We start from the raw sequence: 22,379 nt of genomic DNA, 5'->3' as shown, positions 1-22,379 counted from the left end.
AACCATTACCCCTTGTCCCATCACAACAGGCCCTGGTAAAAAGTTAGTCCCTATCTTTCTTATAAGCCCCCTCTAAGTATTGAAAGTCTGCAATAAGGTCTCCCTAATATTACCCAAATTGAAATACATCTTGTTTTTCTGAAAATGTGGGCTTTTGTCAGTAAATATAGTTTTGTATTGCAAGATGTCTCTGAAGGCTTAGGGCTGTGGGAAATCCGATTTCTGTGTTAAAATAAGAAATCACTGAAGTAAGTGACGTGAAAGTGCACACATTATTACATGAGCATGGAAACAGGGAAGGAAAATATTAGCTCATATTTTTAAGTCTTGTAGAGCAGTCTGCGTGTGGTTTCCTTCTCTTTTCTTGTGTACCTGACTCATCTGTAAGTACCAAATTAATTACTGTCTTTATATGGACAAGCCTCAGATCAATCTCTCTGTTCCAGACCCATCTGCTTCTGTCCAAATGAAATCTCAGCCTGTCTGTCTGACATTTCCTCTTGATGTGTCATCTCCAGCTCCAGTTCAAGAAAGCTGAAACTCAACTGTTCATTTTTCATCACAACTTTTAGCTGATAATCAACAATCTCTCCCACTTTTGGGGCAGCTCTGCTGTTCAGTAGATTGCCCTTTTCTTACATTTTTCCGAATGTTGCTAGTCCTTTGCTTCTTCAGATTCAGGAGACATTCCTTAAGCATAAAAAAAAAAAAGTGATCTCTCATCTTTCATTGAATCCCTCAATAAAGCCCTCATTTGCTAGGAGGCCAAAAAAAAACCAAAAAGCAAAACCCTCCAAAAAAAATAGCAAGCACCTCATGAATACCTAAAATATCAAGACTTTTTACTTGTGCTTCCTTTCCTAAGCTGAGGCTTAGATTATTCAGTTTTTCTGGAATTTGCTTGTATTGCTATTTGTGCAAGAAGCTGGCATTTGTAAAAGAAGTATGATTTGGAATGGAGAACAGTCGCCTGATTTTCACTGTAAATTCACCTACTGTTAGAATAAAAATATATTAAATTCTCCCCCCAAAGGGCTCCTGTTGCAAGAGTGTAACGGCAACAAAAGCAAAAATTAGAGTGGATGAAACACCAATCTTTCATCTGAAATCAGTCCTTCAGCTGCAATTGGCACCCTTCTCTGGCTGGGCAAAGGAACTGTGCAGTTGTATTAGATCTGTGTCACGTGCCTCTGAATTTGTATGTTTTTCTCCTTGTATGGGGCTTTGTGGCTACAGCTGCAATTTGCAAAGATCAGTGTTTTCTAATTCATTAATTTGCTTGTTGCTGTTACCATGGTGCTTTTATTTGGCAGGCAGGGAGGACTCTTAGCAAGTGCACTGAAGTCAAGCTGGAATTAATTTCTGCTTTCTCTCTGTTTCTTTTCCTTGCCCTTCCAGTGGGGAGGTGTGAAAGGAGCCAGCCAGGAGTATTTCTTGCAGTGTGATGGGAAGTTGCTGAAGCTGGAAGAGGGGCACATGCCTGCATGTCTGCTCTCATCAAAACATCTCACCCCCCTGTCCCACAGCCAGCATCTCCTGGGGCGAGAAGGAGGTTGAACCTTCCTGCACTGTCCCAATCCTGATGATCTGTGGTGATGGAGAGGGAAGGCATGACAGAGATGACAAGAAACATGTCCTTGAGGCATGCCAGGAAGGTATGAGGCTGACCTGGACAGCAGAAAGGTGCTCCAGTGAGTGCCGACCCCATGTGGGAGATAGACAGGAGCCTTTGCCGCTAGAGTGTGGCTGTGTGGTTTTTGGGTCTAGAGTGGTTCCCCATGAGTCTATGGAAAAGTAATTAGGCAACCTGGCTAAGAAACCTGGTTCCTTGCCATTTCCAATGTCAGAATATTTACCCTTTCCAAAGGTTATTTTACTAAAATGTGCACTAAAATAATTTATTACACACGAATCCTGATTTTTCTAATTACAGAACTGAATAAGATGTAGTGCTGTCATACTAGCAGAGCGAAAATACCCACTGGTAAGCATACTGCAACAGGTCTGAGTGCTGCACCAGATGTTTGTGAATGGCGTGTACTGTACCCAGGAGCTGTGACTTTCAGGAGAGACAGCTGTTGTTCCTTGGTTTTCAGCCTAATTAGAGCTACCACAGAGCAAACGTGGGTGGATCAGGTCTCCAGAACTGTGTCTGCTTGCACGCGTATGAGCTGTATGTGCGGTTTCAACGCCTGGTTTCAGTGGGCCTGTGGTTGCTCTGGCTCCCGCCAGCAAACAAGAATCTGTTTTGATTTCAACAGGACCATGTCAGATGTAAACTGTGCTGTGAACATTGGAGCTTGGGTCTCCAGAAGCACAGGAGAGCAAATCCAAGCTCTCTCCAAAGAGCTGAATCAGGCAATGGGATAAATTCAGGAGGATCTGAGAAACCTTATTCTGCTCACCAGTCACTGCTGCAGGCAGTAGCTCTGCTTTGGGGGGAGGCCAGAAGGTACCAGAGGTGTTTGTCCTTGCATGCTGGAAAGTGTTACCCAAACTCTTCTCCACAGCGCAGGGTGGACATACGCTGTAAATCCTCACCTCGCTGGGAACGTGTAAAAAGTGAGACTGCTCTGCCCTGGGGTGACTCAGAGGTTTGATTCAGTGGGTCTGAAGTCAGGGCAAGGACCACTCTTTACATGCCTTGATCTTCTTGCCTTCCTCAAACACTGGCTGCCAACTGCTGCTCTCATCAGTCCTCACCCATGCGAGAAACGAGTCTTTGGCCTCACTGGATTGTCAGGCTCCAAAATGGCCATTCCTACCTTGTGCCCACTGTAATCCTGCATAGTGAACCATTCGCATGCTTTCGTGCTGAGCAGTGTGTATACTTTCCATTAAGTAATATTTGCTCTGTTGCCTCATTGACCTTTTGCCCCTCCTTCTAAATCAGTAATTGCCATTCAGTTTTTTCAATCAGTCTTCTAAATTCACTTAGGCAATACCTTGCCACAATATCCAAGCTCCCAAAACTTCAGATTCGGTTAGAATTTGACCATACGCTTAATCTCTTGGCTTCATGTTGCAGTTTGATGTCATCAACCTGAATTCAAGGCTGATTGATCAAGTTTCTGTCCGGGTAACGGCGTTCACATCTAAAGCAATTTGAAATAACTTTGACATGAAGCTTTTGGGACATGGTATTAGATGCTTTGCAAAATAATTTTGTATCATAGTGGCTCTCTTGCCATCATCCATACAATTTTTAAAATATTCCTTTATATCTACTTTCCTCAGTGTCCCATTCACTTGGTGTCTTCCTTCTTTTCCTTCCTTCCATTTTTCTGAGACTTGCCTTGTGGTTATTGTAACTGTGGGATTCTCTCCCCATCCCTTCTGCCTCCCCTGTTTGTTGTAAGACAGTGAAAAAATAATAATGATTATGACAGGCCTCGACACATAGACTTGGTTAATAAATACATTAATAGATACTATTAAATACACAGAACATGTTGTTAAGTCAGGTCCACATCTTGTAGCACAACCCTTAATTATGTAAATAATCACCCCAGAAATAGTCCCATTGAGTTCAACAGCAGTACATGCACAACAGAGGATTTCTCATTAAGCATTCAAAATTGGGCTCAATGCACAACATAATGAGCCTGTATTATGGTAATGATGCCTACCAAGGTAAAAATAGGAGAGGTAGATGGTAGAGGAAAGAAAAATGCTGAATATTTATCCTATGAACAGTTTGAACCAGTTTTAGTCTCAAAATGAGGCCAGGGAGAGACAGCACTGTGCATCCTTTTCCTTAGGGCATCAGCTTCAGGTTTTCTCCATTGTTAATTCAAATAGCAGCAGTATCTCTGCTTCTATTATGGATAGTATGAATACTTACTGTAGAGTCTGCTATTTTTACTTGCATTCTTATGATCAGATCTCTATTCCAATTCATACATTTATTGCTATTAAAAAGCTCAAACAAACAGTTTAGGTAACTAAAGCCTCCCATTAAAAAGCTAGCAGTATAGCCCTTTCTCTTGCAAATTTGATTTTATTGATAGCAATCTCCATTCTACAATCCCCTTCTTGAGCCAAATTCTTTTGGAAGGTGGAGATGGACCAGAGAATGACAACTCTGAAAAGAGTTTTCACGTTAACATCTCATTGAAATGGGGATTGTGAAGCTATATGATCCTCAGTTAATTTGCTGAGTTCGACACTGCCACTCTGTGAGTAATGTGGTCTGTCCTCTAGCCAAGGTAATTAGCTCTATGTGCAGGGAACGAATACGAAACTTTGAAATCCAAGCTCTAAGCAGAGTGCAGGATCAGTATGAAGAGGAGAGGTGGGGATATATTATTTCACGGGACTGTATTACTTCAAACAGCATTGAACAAATTGACTGATGGTGAGAAATACAAAACTTAGAATGGGGCAGCCTCAAGGTATCTAGTCTCAGACATGGCAGACCAATTGTCTCGCCTTGTTTTCTTTCACATCTTCATGACCACTTGATTCTTCTTTTGGATGAAATTCTAGTACCCCTTTTAAAATGAGTCTTCTCCAACCCTGTGGTTAATAAAGAACTGCATTGCCGTGCGCTGCAAAACAGGAAAGGTCTGGCCTCTTCTGGTGTCTGCCCATCAGTCTTGAAGGTCAGTTCTTTCCTTCCAGCAAGCCAAGTAACTGCACTGTGGGAGAAGATAACTCACAGCCCCTGGCAAAGCAAGTTTCCTTTTCGCATTGGACTTGTTTGGCTTCCTCTATAGAGTTTGTTCAAGGTTGCAAGACTTGTTAAACTGAGGATGTACAACACAGTGCAGTGGTTTAAATCCAACAGCCATGATGTTTGAGAAGAGTCAATGTGAAAGCTTTGCCAGGATTTTGTCTGAGCTGAAGCATGTGAAATCGGAAGGGAGGACAGTTAATAGGTATTAGGATTGTTACACTAATAATAAGAATTATTAGAAGTCCCATGCAAAAGAAATTAATTCACACTATACCAAAGATTGCTTTTGAATCCAACTAGTTTTGAATAACAATGATAAAAAATGTGTCATAAAACAAAAGGTGTGAATCTGATCATTGTATAAGTACTATAAATAACTTACAGTTATTGGAAGCTGCTAAGTTTCCTTAAGATTCAGATATTCACAACTTATTTCAGGGAAATAAGAGTTTCTATTTAGTTTTTTATTCCTTGCTCTGTAGGCCAGATTTTCTTCTCATTGGTGCACGTGCAGGTCAGCTGCAGTTGGAAAGACTGTGTTGCATTCAGAAGTATGTAATAAAATAGTTGCATTAAATACACTTGATATTAAATGAAAGCTTCTGTCATGCCTAGTCTGTTTGCATTAGGTTACACTCTCCTCTCTACACTGAAATAATTTGTTGACTGCACATAGATAGATTGTAAATATTTAATATATTCTGCACTAATTTATATTTTCAGTGATCTCATTTGTTTCCAAAAGCACTTTAGGGAAAAAAGGTATGCAATGTGACCTACAGTTTGATTGTGACTGAGTGACTTAAAGTGATAAAGTTTTAAATTACCAAATGTTCATGCAAGGCAGGCAGCCAGTCAGCCCTAAATTGGTCCTTCCCTGAGATCTTACATGTCAAGATTAATCTTAGAGAACATATTTATTTGTCCCACATTGTTTCAAACCACATGTACTATCTCTGAAGGAGAAGAGGCCGATAATGCTGTGCCTCACAGCAAGGTGTGAAGTTTGGCTCCCTGGAAGGGTCCAGGGAACTGGAGACTTGGAAACTTCCAGGTGAGTTGCTGGTTTTGAATTTTTTTCAATGTCTTGGTCATTTGAGACATCACTTTATCTCCCTTGCTTTTTTTTTTTTTAATTTCCTCTGGTCTCTCTCTCTTTGTTTTACATAAAAGCAAAGCAAAAGGGTCACAAAAGGCCACAGCTCAGGTTTTCCATGGGGCGGGATGGATTAACAGGAGAAATGAAAGAGCTTTGTGCCTTTTTCATTCTAGTCATAAGCAGCTGAAAATTAAATCACACATATTCTTGGTTTTCAAAGCCAAACCTGAAATGGTAGATTTCCGTCATGCCTAGTTTGTTTACTGGTGCACGGGCCACAATGTGTGGAGGTCGTGTTGCAAACGGACTTTTCCTTTAAATAGATGCATATCATGCACTCGCTACTTCTTTACAGTGGAGAGATGGAAAATCAATGTTTGAATTGAAGAATATCTTGTATTTCATGTAACCCTACCCTGCTGAGAGATTCTTCTCTATATTTCAACAGGCTGCAGGTCTGATTATTATTACTGGAGGCTGCCAAGACAGTTAAGTGTTTGTGGATGTGCGCCTGCTCGTCAGAATGCAAGAAAAGGACCATGTTCAGCTTCCATTTTTTTTCTAAGCCCTGTGCCATGGCTTGCAGTGACAGGGATGTGACTGCAATATTTGGAAGAACAAAGTCAGAGGTTGTTAGCAACAAGTCACTGGAGATGGCAGACTGTGCTGCTGAGAGGTCCTATGATCAAATTCAAGAAAATTTTAAGATTCAATTAGAGATGTAAATATTCTATGTATGACTTGAAGCATTAATTGAGAACATAAAGAAAAAATAATTTCTTATCGTTAAGATCATAAATTCAGTGTTTACCTACTACAGGCCAGCATGCAAAATGTTTATTTGTAATTTGTATGCAAATATGTGATAGAATACACCAGTGGAAACCCATATGGTCACGGTTCGACTGATGTTAGTCCAGACGCTTGAAGTCCCATGACTAAAACAGGCTAAGTATAATTTCTGCTTTTTTTTTTTTTTCTGTTATTGCTCCATGAAATAGCCTCTAATATCCAGTGGGCTAATTTGTGCTATGCATTTAACATTTACTATCAAGCTTTGGTAACTCACTGTTTTATATAAATAAAGTATACTGTTGCTTCTCTCTTAGAAATGAAGTGTATTGCTCCATCCACAGCAGTCCTATAATGGACAATGAAGTGTATTTATGGTAGAAAAGCAATCATGATCTGACTTCCCTTCCCTGGGGTCAGCATGGCTTCATGATCTACAATGTTCATTCTTCCTTCCCTGCAGGAGTGAAGAACAAAGTGCTGTACAGTGGCTCCTTGCTGCTTATGTCATTGTTTGCAACGGCTCTGTTTACAGACCAGCGAGGCAGTATTTTTGTCCCATTTTCACAAGGATAAATCCCAACTACTAAGGAAAGGCAAGTTAATTCTATTTTTTTTAATATATTCAGAAACGTCCCCATGAATACAAACATCAGTATAACTGTTGCAAACTGACTGAAAGTGATAAAGGAGATACAAGATACGATAAGCATGGTAACTCACAATCATCCTTTTTCAGTCATGTTTCAAAGACTTCTGTCACTCTGAACCTGAAAGGAAGCAGCTATCATTTCAAAGGCTTTGGATAAAGGCCTGGTCATGATGTCAGAAACGCGTGGGTGTTTCAGGGAACCAACACAATTCAAAGGACAGATATTAAAACACAACGTTTTTAACAATGTGGGACCTGCTTCCCCACTCCCATATGTTTAGTAGATCAATATTAGCTCCTCCACAGTCAATAGAGCTCACTGGTGTAAAACTGCTGTGTGCATGTTCTTAATGATTCATAGTTTTGAAGCCTGGCCAGTTCTATAATTCAACCCTCGCAAAAGCAAACAACCTCCTGCCAATCTGCCCTTTCTTCTCTCATCCTGTGATTTGTTAGGCGTCTGTAGCCCATTAGCTGGCTTACTATGGTATTAATATGTGGTATAATTATTCATAGCCAGATCTGCTGATAAGAAATCGAATGCTCTGGTAAACAACTGACTGCTTTTTTTCCATGACATCAACAACAAAGTCAAATGGGGTACTGGAAAAAGGATAATTCCTAGGATCATGTTAAAAGATTACATAGTTATGTAGAGGAGGGGAAAAGCTGCTTTCGAAGCACTGATCAGAAATCTTCTGTGTCATTTCCAGCAGACGTACAGCAGTATGTCGTCTGACCAGAGACGTATAAACTCATATGGCTGACCACTCCATGCCAGGTCTGTCGAACTTTGACTTTAAAAAATGGATGAGACTTCATGGTATAGTTCTTCAAAATGATCTTTTTCCAACCCTCCCCTCAGATGCCAAATTTATCTCTGGAAGAATTAGGGTCATGCTGCTTTGTGCCTGTCTCCTTAAGCTGAAAGATTAGGTCAGTGGTAGCTCCCTTAGCATAGATAAGCTTTTCTTTATGGTCATTGATACTTGGGGTTGCAAAATGCAACTGCAGAGTTAATACACTGGTACTATCCCAATGTTAGTCTCACTCATGCATGGGTTGTTCAGGGCAAATGTAGTGACAGTAGCAGAAACACATGCATGCACTTGACCCATGAGGACTGCTTTTCCCCTTGTCCCCAGCTGCTCCAGGTCCACACCTGCCCAGGTCAACAGCTGGTGGCTATGCCTCCAGGTGTGGAGGGAGCCTGCCTAAGCCCACCATCATCTTCTGCTTAAAACCAGTGCCTCAGGGTGCAGGAAAGAACAAGTGGCTATTGGATTAGTTTCTGGTACTTTACTTCCATGCTACTTTTGTAAGTGCTTGCTGCCACTCACTATCTAGGAGGGTGGCTTCTGAGGAAGCTCTTTGTGTGTTACAGGACTGACTGAACAGGTGTCTATCTACACATAGGACTGCTTCTCAGTGCTGTTTGCTCATGTGCCAGTTATGTTGGCATGGTTGCAATCCCCAGAGTCAGAACATGCCTTCCTCTGTGTTTTACATTATTGGGATGCCTCTGGCTTCATTAGAGTTGCTTTACATTGACTCCTATCTGTCACCAAAACCTTGTCCTCCTCTCCTTCCCTTCCCAGTGGCTGGTTGGCTAATAACAGGTCTCAAAGTTGAGATTAACTGTGATTAGAAAATTGAAAACTCTGACTAATGCTGCAAACACTTCTTGAAAAAGTAAGTGCCATTTTTAAGACTCAAAATAATTTCCACTCCTTGTTCCTGGATAGCACAATTGCTCCTTTTTTTTTTCTTTAAAGTACACTCAATAACTTAGTGCAAGGATACTTACAATGAAAAGCCTCTCAAAGACTTTCAGTGATTCATTCCCATTTTAAATTTCAGGTTAATAACAATGATTTAAAAAATGGTTCAGAGAGTTTAAATTCAGATGTGACCCTTACACTGTCTCTCACATTTCCTGGGTTATTCCTTATCTTGGGGGTTATGACTGTCTTGAGGCTAGTAGCTTCAGAGCTGGGTGAAGATTATTTTTGAAGTTATCCCTTTCTCAGATCGAAACTCTGTCATTCTTCTAGTATCTTGTCCAACCGGTCAGTCACTCTTGCTCCTCAAAACATGGGCTTTATCTCTGGTCTGAATTAGTCTAATTCATCTTTGAGTTCTTTGTGCCTTTTAATATCTTTCTTGGGCTAAAGAACTTGTCACTGGCCTTGGCTTTGCTCTCCAAAAGTAATAACACCAGGTGAACAAATTACTCAAAAACCATCCTTTTGATGAGCTTCTGACCAGACTTGAAGTATTTTTTGACTTGTCTGCTACAACTTTTGATGCCTTTTCCAGCATCAGGCTTTTCAGCACCTAAATTGCAACTAGTTCTGTAGCTAGTATTCATCTTCTCTGTTTTGCCTGCACAGGTAACACAATGTCCCCTACAGTAGGCCACATTTTTTTTTTTTAATATATCCTTTTCAAAAAATCCCTATGGCATCCTGCTGAAGCTTCTTTTATGCTGGCCAAGAGACCTGTATAGCTTAAATCCTTGTCAGTGAGTTTCCAGAAGCGACTGTCCTGATCTGAAGCTCAGTGGTTTCTGTCTTAGAGCAAAAAATGTCTCTGTTCGTCCATCTGGGAGAGAACTTATGTCTTCAGGTGCCAGCACACAACATATTTGAATGGGTGGGCTTATGCGCAGCTCATTTCTTCATGAGTACCTTTTGCCAGGACTTTCCAAAAAGATTGGAGCTGTATTTGTCTAGAGCTGTATTGTATTCGCTGAACTGGAACTTCAGCATCAACATTAGCAGTTCTTAATACAATTTCTGTTGTACTGAACATACCCTGAAAACTCCTCTCTCTCAGTCCTGATGGTCGTAGAGTTTTCCCTGGCATCTTCAGCATAAACTCCAAGCTTTAATGTGTAGAAAATAAAAAAATCAAAGACACTAAGGAAAAATATAGAATAATTTTTTTTTATGTATTGTAACTTGTTCCATATAAATTTCTCTTGGTTTCTACTTTTCTTTCTCATTTATAATATCAGCAATTACATCCTTCATCAGAAAACCAGGGAGAGAGTTTAACAAAGGACTGCTTTCACATTGTTGCACTGAACTACCTCCATAGACAGAGATAGGGATTTGAGGGTGGGCTAGCATCCTTTTGTCCAGGATATATCACCTCACACAGAAGTGACTTGGAAACTCATTCTTCTTTTCTGACAGTGTATACACCATCACTTTCACCCTGGCTGTAACATCCTTAGGTGGGCATATGTGCACTTCACTGGATCCAGTATGTTTTTCTTTAAGGAATACATATGTATTCAAAATTTCGAAAATTTAAATTTTCTTAAAATTTCTATATTATTATTATGTTTTATTCATGTATCTCTCATTGTCTTGAAATTTTAGATTTTCTCCCAAATGCATCAGTCTCTGTCCTTTCCTTCTCCCTTCTACAATCACATAAAAAAAAAAAAAATTCTTAATCCATATTGTTTAACCTGCTCCTTAATTACTTTCAAAGCTAAAACACAGGCGGTGAGAGTTAGGATCATGCCCTCCACAAAAGTCTTTCAGCTGACTTCAATGGAAGCAGGATTAGGACTTGTTTAGTCTGACTTCCATCCCACCGTGAGCTCTTGGCAGTTAAACCTTTTTGCTCACACGAAACCCCTTGACTCACTGGGGAAAAGGCCGTCATTTAAAGGTAAGGATGGGGTGTAGGTATTTCATTTACTCCTCTGGGATTCCACTTTTTTCTTCAGAAAAACAGAAGTCACTGCCGATGTTACTTTGCTCCCAGTTGTTTGGTGATCAGAGCTGAAGTGCGCATGCACCAAAAAAAAGGACATGATCTTTTCTGCTGACTTTTCTGTGGTATAGATTTAAGAAAAGATGTCTGTCAAGTAGGAGGGTGTGTGGGTGGGCCAACGCAAGGTGACTTTCTTGGGCATGTATATCCCAGCATTTCTGAGAAGTGGTTCAGCAACTCTAACTATGGAAAGCAGGGCAGAACAAAAGGGCAGGTGGCATGCCTGGTACACGGCTGGTAAGGCTAAGAATAACAAACAATACACGAGTTGCATGGATTTAGTTTGCAATGTTGTGGCAATGTGGGTGTGAAAGTTTAATGGCTCTTACGGTAACATCAGATTATTTTTTGCTGGAAGGATGCCTATGTTCTGGAAAAGCCATTATGAAGTTATTGTCTTCTTGTAATTTAATTTAAAACCATCCACTCTTTTATAACATCAGCCTCTGCATCTTAGTACTGAAAGATAGTGATTTTGGAAAAAAAAAAAAGGCCCAATAATTAAGTTATATACATGTGTTTGTCTGCAGATCCAGAACAGCAGCAAAAGATTTGAGAGGACTGTTCCTTCTCTTTGCTGCCTAATATCTTCCCATCCCCTCTTTGCTTTCCTTCCAGTTGTCAGACCTGCCATCTCTTCTGTTCCCAAAAGAAAGCAGCAGAGGTGGTAAAGTGTGCTCTGTTTGGCTCATGCACTATGGTCTGCATGTGCATTTGTAGATATGGAGGAGTGTGAAATACTGGAAGCAATACAGTCTTTTCCTTAAACCAAAGCAAAGTTTGCAAAGAGTTTTGTTAGTTGTAAGCAGCGCTTGAAATCATGTAGCACCATAAAAGACACCACCTGACAAATACAAAATTCATAGGAAGAACTGCAAGACAAGTTTTCAAGTTAGACTCTTAAGTAAAAAAAAAAAAAAAAAAAAAAAAATTGGTAGGAGTGCTTGCTTGCTTACACTTGTACCACAAATATCCCTACTGAGGGGGCAAAGCCACCCCACAGCTTTCCTCCAAAAGGAAGGTGTGTGGCTGTGCTTGGACCCACTGCACCCAAGTCAGAGCTGCAGAAACCAAGTGGGAGGTTTGCTGGGTGGGAATGGGTCACTGTGCTGAGACCTGAGTAACAGTGAAGTTGCTGCATATGTCCACCCGTGCAGGCTACAAGTGGCCTGGGGCTGTTTATCACAGGACTGAAAACAAGGAGATGCTGGAAAGTACACAAGTATCTGACTCTCAATACCAGCTTACCTGGATTTGGTAGCAGAAGGCCTCATGCTTCACTTTTAATTGTCTCAGACTTCCCTTAGGATGCTAGGAAGATGTGTGTCCACAGCCCACTACCAGGAGGTAGACTTCAGGTCAAAGCATCTCATTTGTATGCTCCAGCCGTATCTATCTATTGTATTATTTATTCCTCTGGCATTTCCCCTTAATCTCAGTTTTCAGAAGCTCAATTTTCTCTAGCTGTCACTCTGTGTTGTGCTGTATCATGAGTCATGCCCCATATACTGAGTAGCGATAGTGCATGCAAAGAGAATTGTACCAGACAGTGTATCTGAAGAAAACATAATTTTTGGAAAGTTGAATCTGCCCTGTTGCAGAACAGCTAGTTTCAAGTTCCCAATATTAATGAAGTTACTACCTGAGTCTTTTTTTTTTTTTTTTGAGATTTATTCTTTTCTTTGACATTTATTCTAAATACATGTGATTACAACAACCTTGGTATCTTAAAAGACAGCACAACAATTCTTCTCTGAAGCCAGCAGGACTGTAATTAGGATAATGTCCATTAAATGACAGCCTGATGTGTGAACTTTAATCACAGCTGCTCTGGGTGTTACTGGTCTTTCAGGACTTAGGCTGAGCCAAGTCATGCAGAAACGGTGTTAATCTTGCATTGCAAATATGACTGAGAGCTTGTGATGAACTTCTCCAATTTCCTCAAGATTGATGCTTTAGATCAACCTGGCTCTGTGTGCTCCAGCTAGCAGCTGAACAGGATATTTATACAAAAAATTTATTGCACCAAATATTGAAATTTGATTAGAAGGCTTCAAAGATTTATTAAAATTGGCCTTTTATTCAGCAGGAATAAAAAAGTCATAACTGGATGCTTTGCACATGTGGCACAGGGATCAGTTTTCAGCTCCAGGAGGTGAATGCTTTTTTATTTTGCCAGCTATCACAATACGAATGGTACTCTTTCAAAGCTTGTTTTTTTTTTTTTTTTTTTCTTCCTATGAAAGTGAAAGGGAGAGTTATGACTGAGAGGCTAATAATTTATCTGGAAGCTGCCACTCCAGGACAAAAGTTTGCTCCAAGGGACAACTTTCAAGAGGCCCTGACCTTTGGTGGCTGTTAGCATTCACTAGGAAATGGACATTCTGGGCACAGACAGCCTGAAAACTTAGTCCTGGTTGCCTCTGCCCCAATTTAAAGACTATGTGATGTTCAGTAACAGCCAGGAGAGAAATGTCTCTGAAATGCAATTTCAGTCCTGTTTCCTCCTTTCTTCTAGAGAGTAAAAATTTGTAGCCAGCTGATAATACCAGTGAATTTGATTAATTTTTCCTCATGGAAACCTTTTGCTTCCTCAGGTTTCCTCTGAGATCAAAGCTTTTTTTTTGACAGCTGCTCCAGTGGCAAACTGGGATTCTGACTGCTCTCTGGTGTATTTTCATTGTGTCACACTAGACCTCTGCTGAAAATCCAAATAGGCTCAACTGTGAAGCATGGCAGATCCTGCTGATAGACACCAAAATACCCTGTAGCCTTACTGCATTTTACATCTAAATATACGAAGCAGCACCCATTGGCATGTTAAAATTTTTCTAATGCTTTTTTTTTCTTATAGAAATGGCAATTTGTAGAAACCAAAGCATTTGAGTTTTTACTTACCTTGAAGAAGTTCCGACTCGCAATATGCCATCAAGAATTTTTTTTTTGCATGGGTAAGGGACAAAGAATTTCTTTAGTAGAGAATGCATAGAGCTTAACAAAGAGGTAGAAGTAAACCATGTGGAAACTAATTGTGGATAAAAGATTGTATGTTGGTCAAATCATAGCTCCCAGAGATTTCAAGAATGCAGGCTTTTTACTGCAGAACACAGTAAAAGGTGTTTCATCCCCAGTTGTTCTGACCGTAGGGCTTTTAAAATGAAAGGCTTCATGAATCTTTTAGGTATTTTTAGGTTGTGAGCAGGTTTTATTGTGTTATGTTGACTCTTCAAGGCAGGCTATTTCATCAGCTTCTGGTACCTCCTTCAGAAAGGAGATAAAAGCAGGAGATGTTTGGTGATATTGCCTGCTCCTGCAAAACAACACTGCGATTCTGCGCCAAATCTGGGAGAGGTGAGTAGTTGACAGAAGCTTCCTGCAGAGTCCTTCACACAGAGAAAGGCTTATGTGAGGAGGAGGAGGATGGTGGAATCAGTGGCAGCTGTGACAAGAGCACATGATGCATAAAACCAGTAAAAGATATAGTGAGAGCTCATGCAGTGCTGTGGCTGCAGCATTCCAGGATACCTATCTGCAATGTCCCTGGAGTCTAACTGGGAGAGAAAACTTTGTCACAGAGATGCATAATGCAATCACTGTCTGCAGCATTCTTCTTCTGGAGCCTCAAAGGTGGCTGATATTTGTCTCCCGTTGCTTTGTCTGTGTAGTACTGATACGGCTAACATAATTGGGAGGAAAGATAGAGTCAGAGGTTTCTAGCTGAATAATTTAAAACAATCAATAAACTAGGATTATCACTACAACCCTTTTTCTCCATTCATTTACTTCTTTTTCTTTTTACCTTATAACTCATTTTCTACTTCTGATCTTTGTCAGTTAAGATTCCTCACTCAATTTTTCTTAATACCAGTCCAAATCTGTTTCCTATCACCTGCTACTTACTTTTGAATAAAAAGTCTGTCCCCATCTTACTTATTTCAATTAATTGCCATGCTTAAATGATCTTTTCCAATTCTCGCTAACCCCAAGGCAACTCCTATCTGCCATCTTGATAGGTGATTAATGACTTTCCATTCCTGGAACCAATGTGAAAGACAAAAGAGAAATAAGACAACCCAGAAAAGACTCTCCTTCTAACCTTTCTTTCACCTCAATCCTTTCAGGGAGGAAGATGAGAAGGGTAATAAATGTTTCACTCTTCTTCAAGGAACATGAGCTCTGTTGGTGCCTAGTGTTAATTACCTGAGAAGTATTTAAATGAGTGAACACAACCTGAAAAGAAAAAGTCCTTTACTCATCTCAAGTTGGGCTGGTGGCAAAAAAAGATTTCTTTTGTGCCTGCTGATGTTGGTAACACCCTCTCCCTTTGAGTAAAATCTTACATTGCTCTCAACAAACCAGCCAAGCCTAAGAGCAAGAGCTCTTGGGAGTGATTTTATCTCATGGGAGTGATTTTAGATCTGTCCATGTGTGCCCTTGGAGTTAATCTAATTCAGCCTACAGTGATTGACAGAGCATCAGTTTCTGACAAACATCTGTGTTGTGGTAACACTTTGGGTTCCAGTGGCACAAGATTCTCAAAGCACTTTACGCTCTTAACGCACTTACCTTGTCCCATGTTTAATGGATTTTTATCACCCTTGTCCACCTGTTCTCAACCCTCAGTAGCATGGATGAACATGAATCCAAGCATCACATGGCACACTGTTGTTATTGTGCTGTTGCACTCAGGCTGCAGGAGTTTAAATTGATCCACAAGGTCTTCCCGCTTCTCTTTATCTTCCCTGGGGCAAAATCAGATTCCCGAACACGTGCTGCCTATTTGAGTGATGATCTGTCATATCGGGCCTAATTGCAGGTGCTTGACTGCAATTTGACATCAAATGTGGATTTTACATACCCCAAGTCTCCCTGTGCTATTCCCACTGTGGTGGGAGCTGCCTCCATGACTCAACACCACTTAGTCTGGTCGGGTGAATGTCAGCTGAGCCCTCCTTCCCACAATAACCTCAAACTCATGGTTAGCTAGCTTATTTCTCACCCTGCAGATGAGTAGAGAGTCACCATGCCTTTGCAGCTCTTTGCAGCCAAGCTGATTATCTTGTTTTGGGAAGAAGGGACTTGTGGTGATGTACAAGCTTGGAGACAGACTCTCAGGAAGCAGGAATGGCATATGTGCTTTATTTAAGAGTAATTTATAGCTCTGTTTTCAATCTCTATTGGGACTTCCACTGTTTAAGGGCAGCCTTGAGTATGGATTCAATATTACCCACTGTGTTTTAGTTTTACTCAAACTGGTTCATTTTATATTAGGCTATATCTGGTGTGGCTGGGGGGGTATCGTGTAAGCTGGTTATGAGGTGTTACTAATAAAGCAATGAACCCTAAAAGCAACATCTGCCTCATCCTACTCAGGCTTTCAGATGATAATTGCATTACCTGCTCCATATCTCATTAGCACTGACAGCTCTTCCTTCTCTTGCTCCCAAGACAGTTGGGGGAAGGCACTTATCCCATCTGTGATTGGATTTCCACTAAGGAGAAGCTGAATCTTCATATTCCTTGGCGAGGCTCAGAGGCTACAACATTAGATGCTACTCCATCTACTTGTCAGGTCTTTCCTTGACTGGTCTGAGGCCAAAGCCACAATGATGCTGCTTAAAAGGGGTGAAATCTTACTTACAAGAAGGCAACAGCTTTGAAAGCTGCCTATGAAAGTCGTATTACTCTGAAGGGCCAAGGGGTATCCTCCTGGTTATTAAGTTAAAACTTGCAAAGAACACTGCCTGGTGATGGCCGCCTGGAAAAATGACTTTGGGGTTGAGGATGACCTGGCTTAATCCAGAGGTGGAACCACCCTACAGCAACGAGAGCGAAAATTACAATTCCTGCTACCTCTGCCACCCACATCTGCACTGGTCTGGAAAGCAGAGGAGCTCACTCACAGAGATGGCACTGCAGGCAAGAGGCTTCTTCTTTGATGACTTTGGCCTGCTGCAGATTGTTTCATTAATTGTTAGCATTAAATGTGACTAGTGTGCTAAATCTATGAGGTGGTTAATTGGGGCACTGGAGCAGGAAGACTTCTTAAAGAGCTCTTAAGACTCAAGAAATTATGGAGCTTCCTTCTCAATTACCAGTTTTTGTGTAACTGAAGTCTGAGGGGTGAATGAGTGCAGTGCTGTCAGATGAAGGACCAGCATCTCATCTCCCAGCTGATGTGTTATGCTGATTGTGTTTGCATGTTTGGGGATGGGAAGGGGACTTATACAGTGAAGCAGACTGTATTTTTGCAACCCTTACTTAATGTTACACACACCAACATAAAGGCCAGTGGGATTTTGAAGAAACCAAGCTAGAGCATTGTGACCTGTGAAAACAATATGGTAAACACTGGGCAGCCACTGCCTGAACATAGACTGAGAAGTGGTTCTTTCTGCGCAGCTAGCATTTGCCCTGTACACGAATGGTGCTGCAGAGCAGCCTACAACCAAAGCTTCATTATGTCTGCATAGAGCACACTGTAGATAGAGATATGCCCAGCATGCCACCCTTTTTTTTTTTTTTTTTTTTCCACAAAATGCATATACGTGCACAGGATACAAAGATTGTCCCAGTTAATGTTGCATGCAGGCTTACATGTCCTGTTGCGCTCCTGGTATTCTGGTGGAAGGCCAGCGCAGCTTCTTTGTGGTGTCTCTGAGGTCTTCAAAGTGCAAAGACTTGCAAGCAATGTGGAAGATAGGGATGATCTTGGTGCTTTAAGAAGAAATATGTCTCACCCAATCTAGGCATGTGGGACCGTTTACCCTTCCAAGGAAGACTGTAGGAAATTTATTTTATAGCCCAACAAAGATTTATGTATAGGAATTAAACTGATTTTCTGTTCCTTCCAAAAACAACCTGTGAATTTGTTTCAGAATGTCGGTAAATGTCACAATTTGTATCATAGTAGCCTCTAGAAGTCACAGGACTGTACACATCTCTACAGAAAAACTACAGCAGACTGTTTAAGAGCTGCATGTGTAAGATGATGGGTAAGAGTAAGGTAATAATTTCATCTTGGGCTATTTTGCATATTTATAATTTTATTTACATGGTAAAATGCTGCAAAATATATACATACTGAAAAAAAAAACAACCCTCTAGTGTGCTTTTCTAGACTGTCCCTCTGTAGTATTAACTTTCATTTTAGCTCCACTACCATTAGTTGAAGTGCCTTGTCCATGGTTACGCAAGAAACTGAACCCATGGCATCTAGGTACCATTTTTATGGCGTAACCTTCTCTTTACACTATAATAGCCTGGGCTTACTTCTTCCCTGTGCAGCTGATTTCTTATTCCTGGCAGGACTGAGCTTCAAATGGCTTGTTCAATTCAGCCAAAACTTAGTAATATGGATAGCTGTGCTTCTGTAGTACATATCACATGCACTGTCAGTTCAGTCCCCCCCGTGCCTACTAATGTAGGATGATGTACTTTAGGCCTGCCTGCAAGCATGAAAGAGTCTGCTGTAAGCAATTAGGAGCCTGATCACACTCAGTCCCACTAGTCAAATAATTCACCTTCCCAGTGCCCATATGGGGTCTCGGGACTTCTGGTTAAGGGGACAATAGTCCCCTTAATAGGATTAAAAAACCCAGACAAACCAAACATGACCCTACACATACTTGCAACAGGAATTAATTGCCAACCAGATTGCTGTGCTGGCCATCTTCAGACTTGATTGTGGTACAGGTACGTCAATGGGGTTGGATGCTGCCCAGCTGGAGATCTGGCATTTTACATTCAATTCATCCCAGGCACTGCTCAAAACAGTGCTCATGAAGATCATTACCCTCTCTCCCTTCTGCTTGGGCATTGGTGTTCCTGGCATGAACAAGGGTGTCTTCAGGGACCTGCTATTTGCCAAGGGTTCCTATCAACATACGAAGTCTGGTCCTGCTGTCCTGCAGAGGGGACTTTCTCACTGTACCTTGGATAACATCCTCAGGAAACATTGTCTTTGGCAGGAGGAGAGAAGCCATGGAGGGGAGACCTTTGCAAGACTGAGCACAAAAACCCAAAGCAGCTGATTAGGATGTGGAGTGAGTGAAAGAGAGAGCTGGAGAGATTTGTATTCACTTTGCCAAAATTTGGAGACACAGAGTAATAAATAATGTGAATAGGCTCAAAATAGAAGTTTTTCTCCCATCTTTAGTATGACTCATGTAATACCTGGGCCTTAGAGACTTAGACTTCTTCCAAAGAATTAAAATATGGTAGCGTCTGTTTTTTCCTTACCATCCTTGGTCATACAGGAGTGGACCCTCTTCATCCCCAGTGCTGGTGGGGATGTGTCTCATAGCAGCCCCATATCTTTTTGAATTAGGGTTTCCAAACAGTTACTACAAGATGCCCATGTGGGAAGGCTGTTCAGCCAAGGCCAGCGCCAGATTTACTTTTTTGGGGGCAACTTGCTTGATTTAGTACAGACAACAGGCATTTAACAGAGCAGATGCACTGGATAGGCCTGAAAAGTTTTTCCTGGCAGTAGAGAGAGTGAGACTCAGTGGGTGTAAAATGAGGATGGCTGGTGTGTTGGGGAGAAAGATGCTGTAGCCTGCCCAGCTGTAGAAGGACCATGAGCAGCAGAGGGGAGCAACCCCTTGCAGGAAGGCACAAAGAACAACCATTTTCTACAGTGTAGTTTGCAATACTACAGGGATGTGCAAGAAGGCCAGACTCCAAGGTTTTGGGAACTGCTGCCACACTGGCTGCTTTGTTTGGCTTCTGTTTGCTTGGGATAATTTTGGTTACTTTTCTCCTGCCAGACACAAGGGCAAGCAGTGGCCAGCCAGCAACAAAACTGGCATGATCCCTGGAAGGAAGAACGGCTGGAAAGATGGTCTGCTGGCGTGGGCTGGACACACTGGGAAGAGCCTGGATGTCTGCTCTGTGCTTGTGGCCGTGGACCTGCAGCACTGCCCTCGGGTAAGAGCATGGGGTGGGAGCCGCTGCCATGGCCACCCTGACCAACCCTGCTGAGGACAAAGGGGTATGTGGAAAGACCAAGACATATTGAAGGGATTGCTTCAGTACCACTACTGTGCCTTTTCTTTTAAAAGTCTGATTTTTACCCATAGCTACCTCTATTTTTCCCCCATTTATGATGCAAAGCTGAAACAGCTCTCTCAGTTTTAGTTTTTGTCAGCCTCTGACCCTATCAGCTGGCAAACTGCTGGTAGCATAGCAATTTCTCAGAGGTTGATTTACTTCATTCTAATGCAGGTAAATTTATGTGCCCTTCTCATGGTGTGTATGTGGGACTGACTAGCACTTTAAAAGAAAATTTATTTTAAGCCCATAGCAATGCTCACTGTCTTCCTCTCCTTCAGGCCTCCAAGGAGAAGTTATTCTTTAGTTTCACTATCCCATTACTGTGAGGCAGCCAAGTCAAAGAGGTGTGATTTACACATTGTGCTGACAATGTTTTCAGGCTGCCGATTTGTATGCAGCATGCAAGCCTAACTTTGCCTGCTGAATGACATGCATTTCAGGGGAGTTTGTATCTTGACTGTGCTCAATGTATTGAGTATTTGCAGTTCAACTGCCTGTAACTCTGGGTTTATATGTTGTATGCTTTGTCTAACACAGATAACGCTTTTCAAGGCTAGGCTTCTCTGTCCTTGCAGCTGTCTGTCTCAGTATTTTCTGGGCACCAAGTACCATCCTAACTAGGTGCTGAGCACATTAAGATAAGGAAAAAAATCAGTCAGGACAGATTTTTAAGGACATGTTTTCTTGCCATTGAGTTGGTGTCAATGAATGTAAGTGTCCAGGTTTTGGCAGGGATGGAGTTAAGATATGCATATGTATGTATGTTTATGTGTTGCTGGCATGCACATAATTAAAATGAAATTAATTTAAGCTTGTTTGTGTGAACAAATGACATTAATTGTATAGAATTGTATTGTATAGAATTCCTTGAGTCACTCAGGAAATGGTCATACACACTGACCTGAAGCAGCCCTAGTATAGTTTTTCTGGGCCTCTTTTGTGGAGACCCTGCCAAGTGTTTGTTCCCCAGGCACATGACAACTTTCTATATAAAGAATAGTTTTTAAAATAGTTCTCATGTACCTCTTAGATTCAGATGTTCTTTTTAGCCATGGAAAACTCAATGTTGTGATGACATATATTCCCACTGGGGAAAATATTTCTTTGCCATGCTTTACAAAATGTAGCACGCACAACCTGGATGTTAATTTGGGACTACATTTTAATGAAAAGTCTCAAATATGAAATTAAACACTTGTGCTGGAGTGACCCTATTTGTGGTAAAGCGATGTACAGAAGGAATATGCATGGGAATATCATTTACACTCCTCCCTCCTTATATTTCAAAGAGACCATGACATACTTAGTACTTGTTCACTTTCTTTTGTGCTTATTTTCATTGCTGTCTGAACTACTAGATAATGGTATCACCAGTGAACAGAAAGTGTATACCTGCATTTTGCTTCTTGTTATGTATAAACGCGCACAGCAACACCCACCATGGTCTGATTGCCCAGGACAATAATATTCACTCTGGCGGTTTGTAGAGTCTCAAAATGTTGTCCAACAAAACCACTGTGAAACATTAATAGAAAATCAATCACACATGAATCTACCTAACTACGCATATAAGTTAGTGCTACTGTTGTTCTGGGAATTTGTGTATAGCCAATACTCTTGCAGGGATAGAGTCATGCTAATATTCTTCATGTTCAGTACTTTAAATTAAATCTTCTTAATAGGATCAATTCTCTGTAGTATTAAAGTTATGCTTGTATTTAAATGAAAAATGTTCTATTTAGGAAGCCACTCTTGCCCACCAGCCAGTAAAGGGAATTCTACAGAAAGAAAATGGGGTAAAAAATGCACCTCTTTTCTCATTTCTAATAATACCCATTACTAGTAACTTCAGAGGCATTGTACAACATACCAAACATACACGTGGTATGTCAGATGTATGTGTTACATATATATATGTTACACCTATACATCCAGAAATTAGGGCTAATTCTTCTGCTCTGATACTGATGTTACATCTGCGGAGGTTTACATCTGACCCAGATGTTCAATGCTCCCTTGATTGTGATGGGTAGAAACAGGCACTTCTGAGGCACAATCTAGGTCATGCAAAAGTAGAAGTCTTCAGTCGGTCAGAAGAACCGCAGTACTGAAGTTCACATCACTCTCTTTTCTGGGGAAGGGGGAAAGCAAATTGATTTACTAGCTCAGCTGTAGACATCTATAGTTAGACTAGACAAATTACATTATAGATTGTTGGGAGAACAGTAACATTGACTAGCCTTTTCCAAGGTAACAGCTGAACTCCAGTCCCTGTGGCCTTCAAGGATTCTTTTTACTATGGATTTAAA

The sequence above is a fragment of the Chlamydotis macqueenii genome, chromosome 2 (assembly GCF_036417535.1).
Source record: "Chlamydotis macqueenii isolate bChlMac1 chromosome 2, bChlMac1.mat, whole genome shotgun sequence".
Lineage (NCBI taxonomy): Eukaryota > Metazoa > Chordata > Aves > Otidiformes > Otididae > Chlamydotis > Chlamydotis macqueenii.
The sequence above is the reverse complement of the archived record's forward strand: the minus strand, read 5'-3'. Positions refer to the sequence as shown.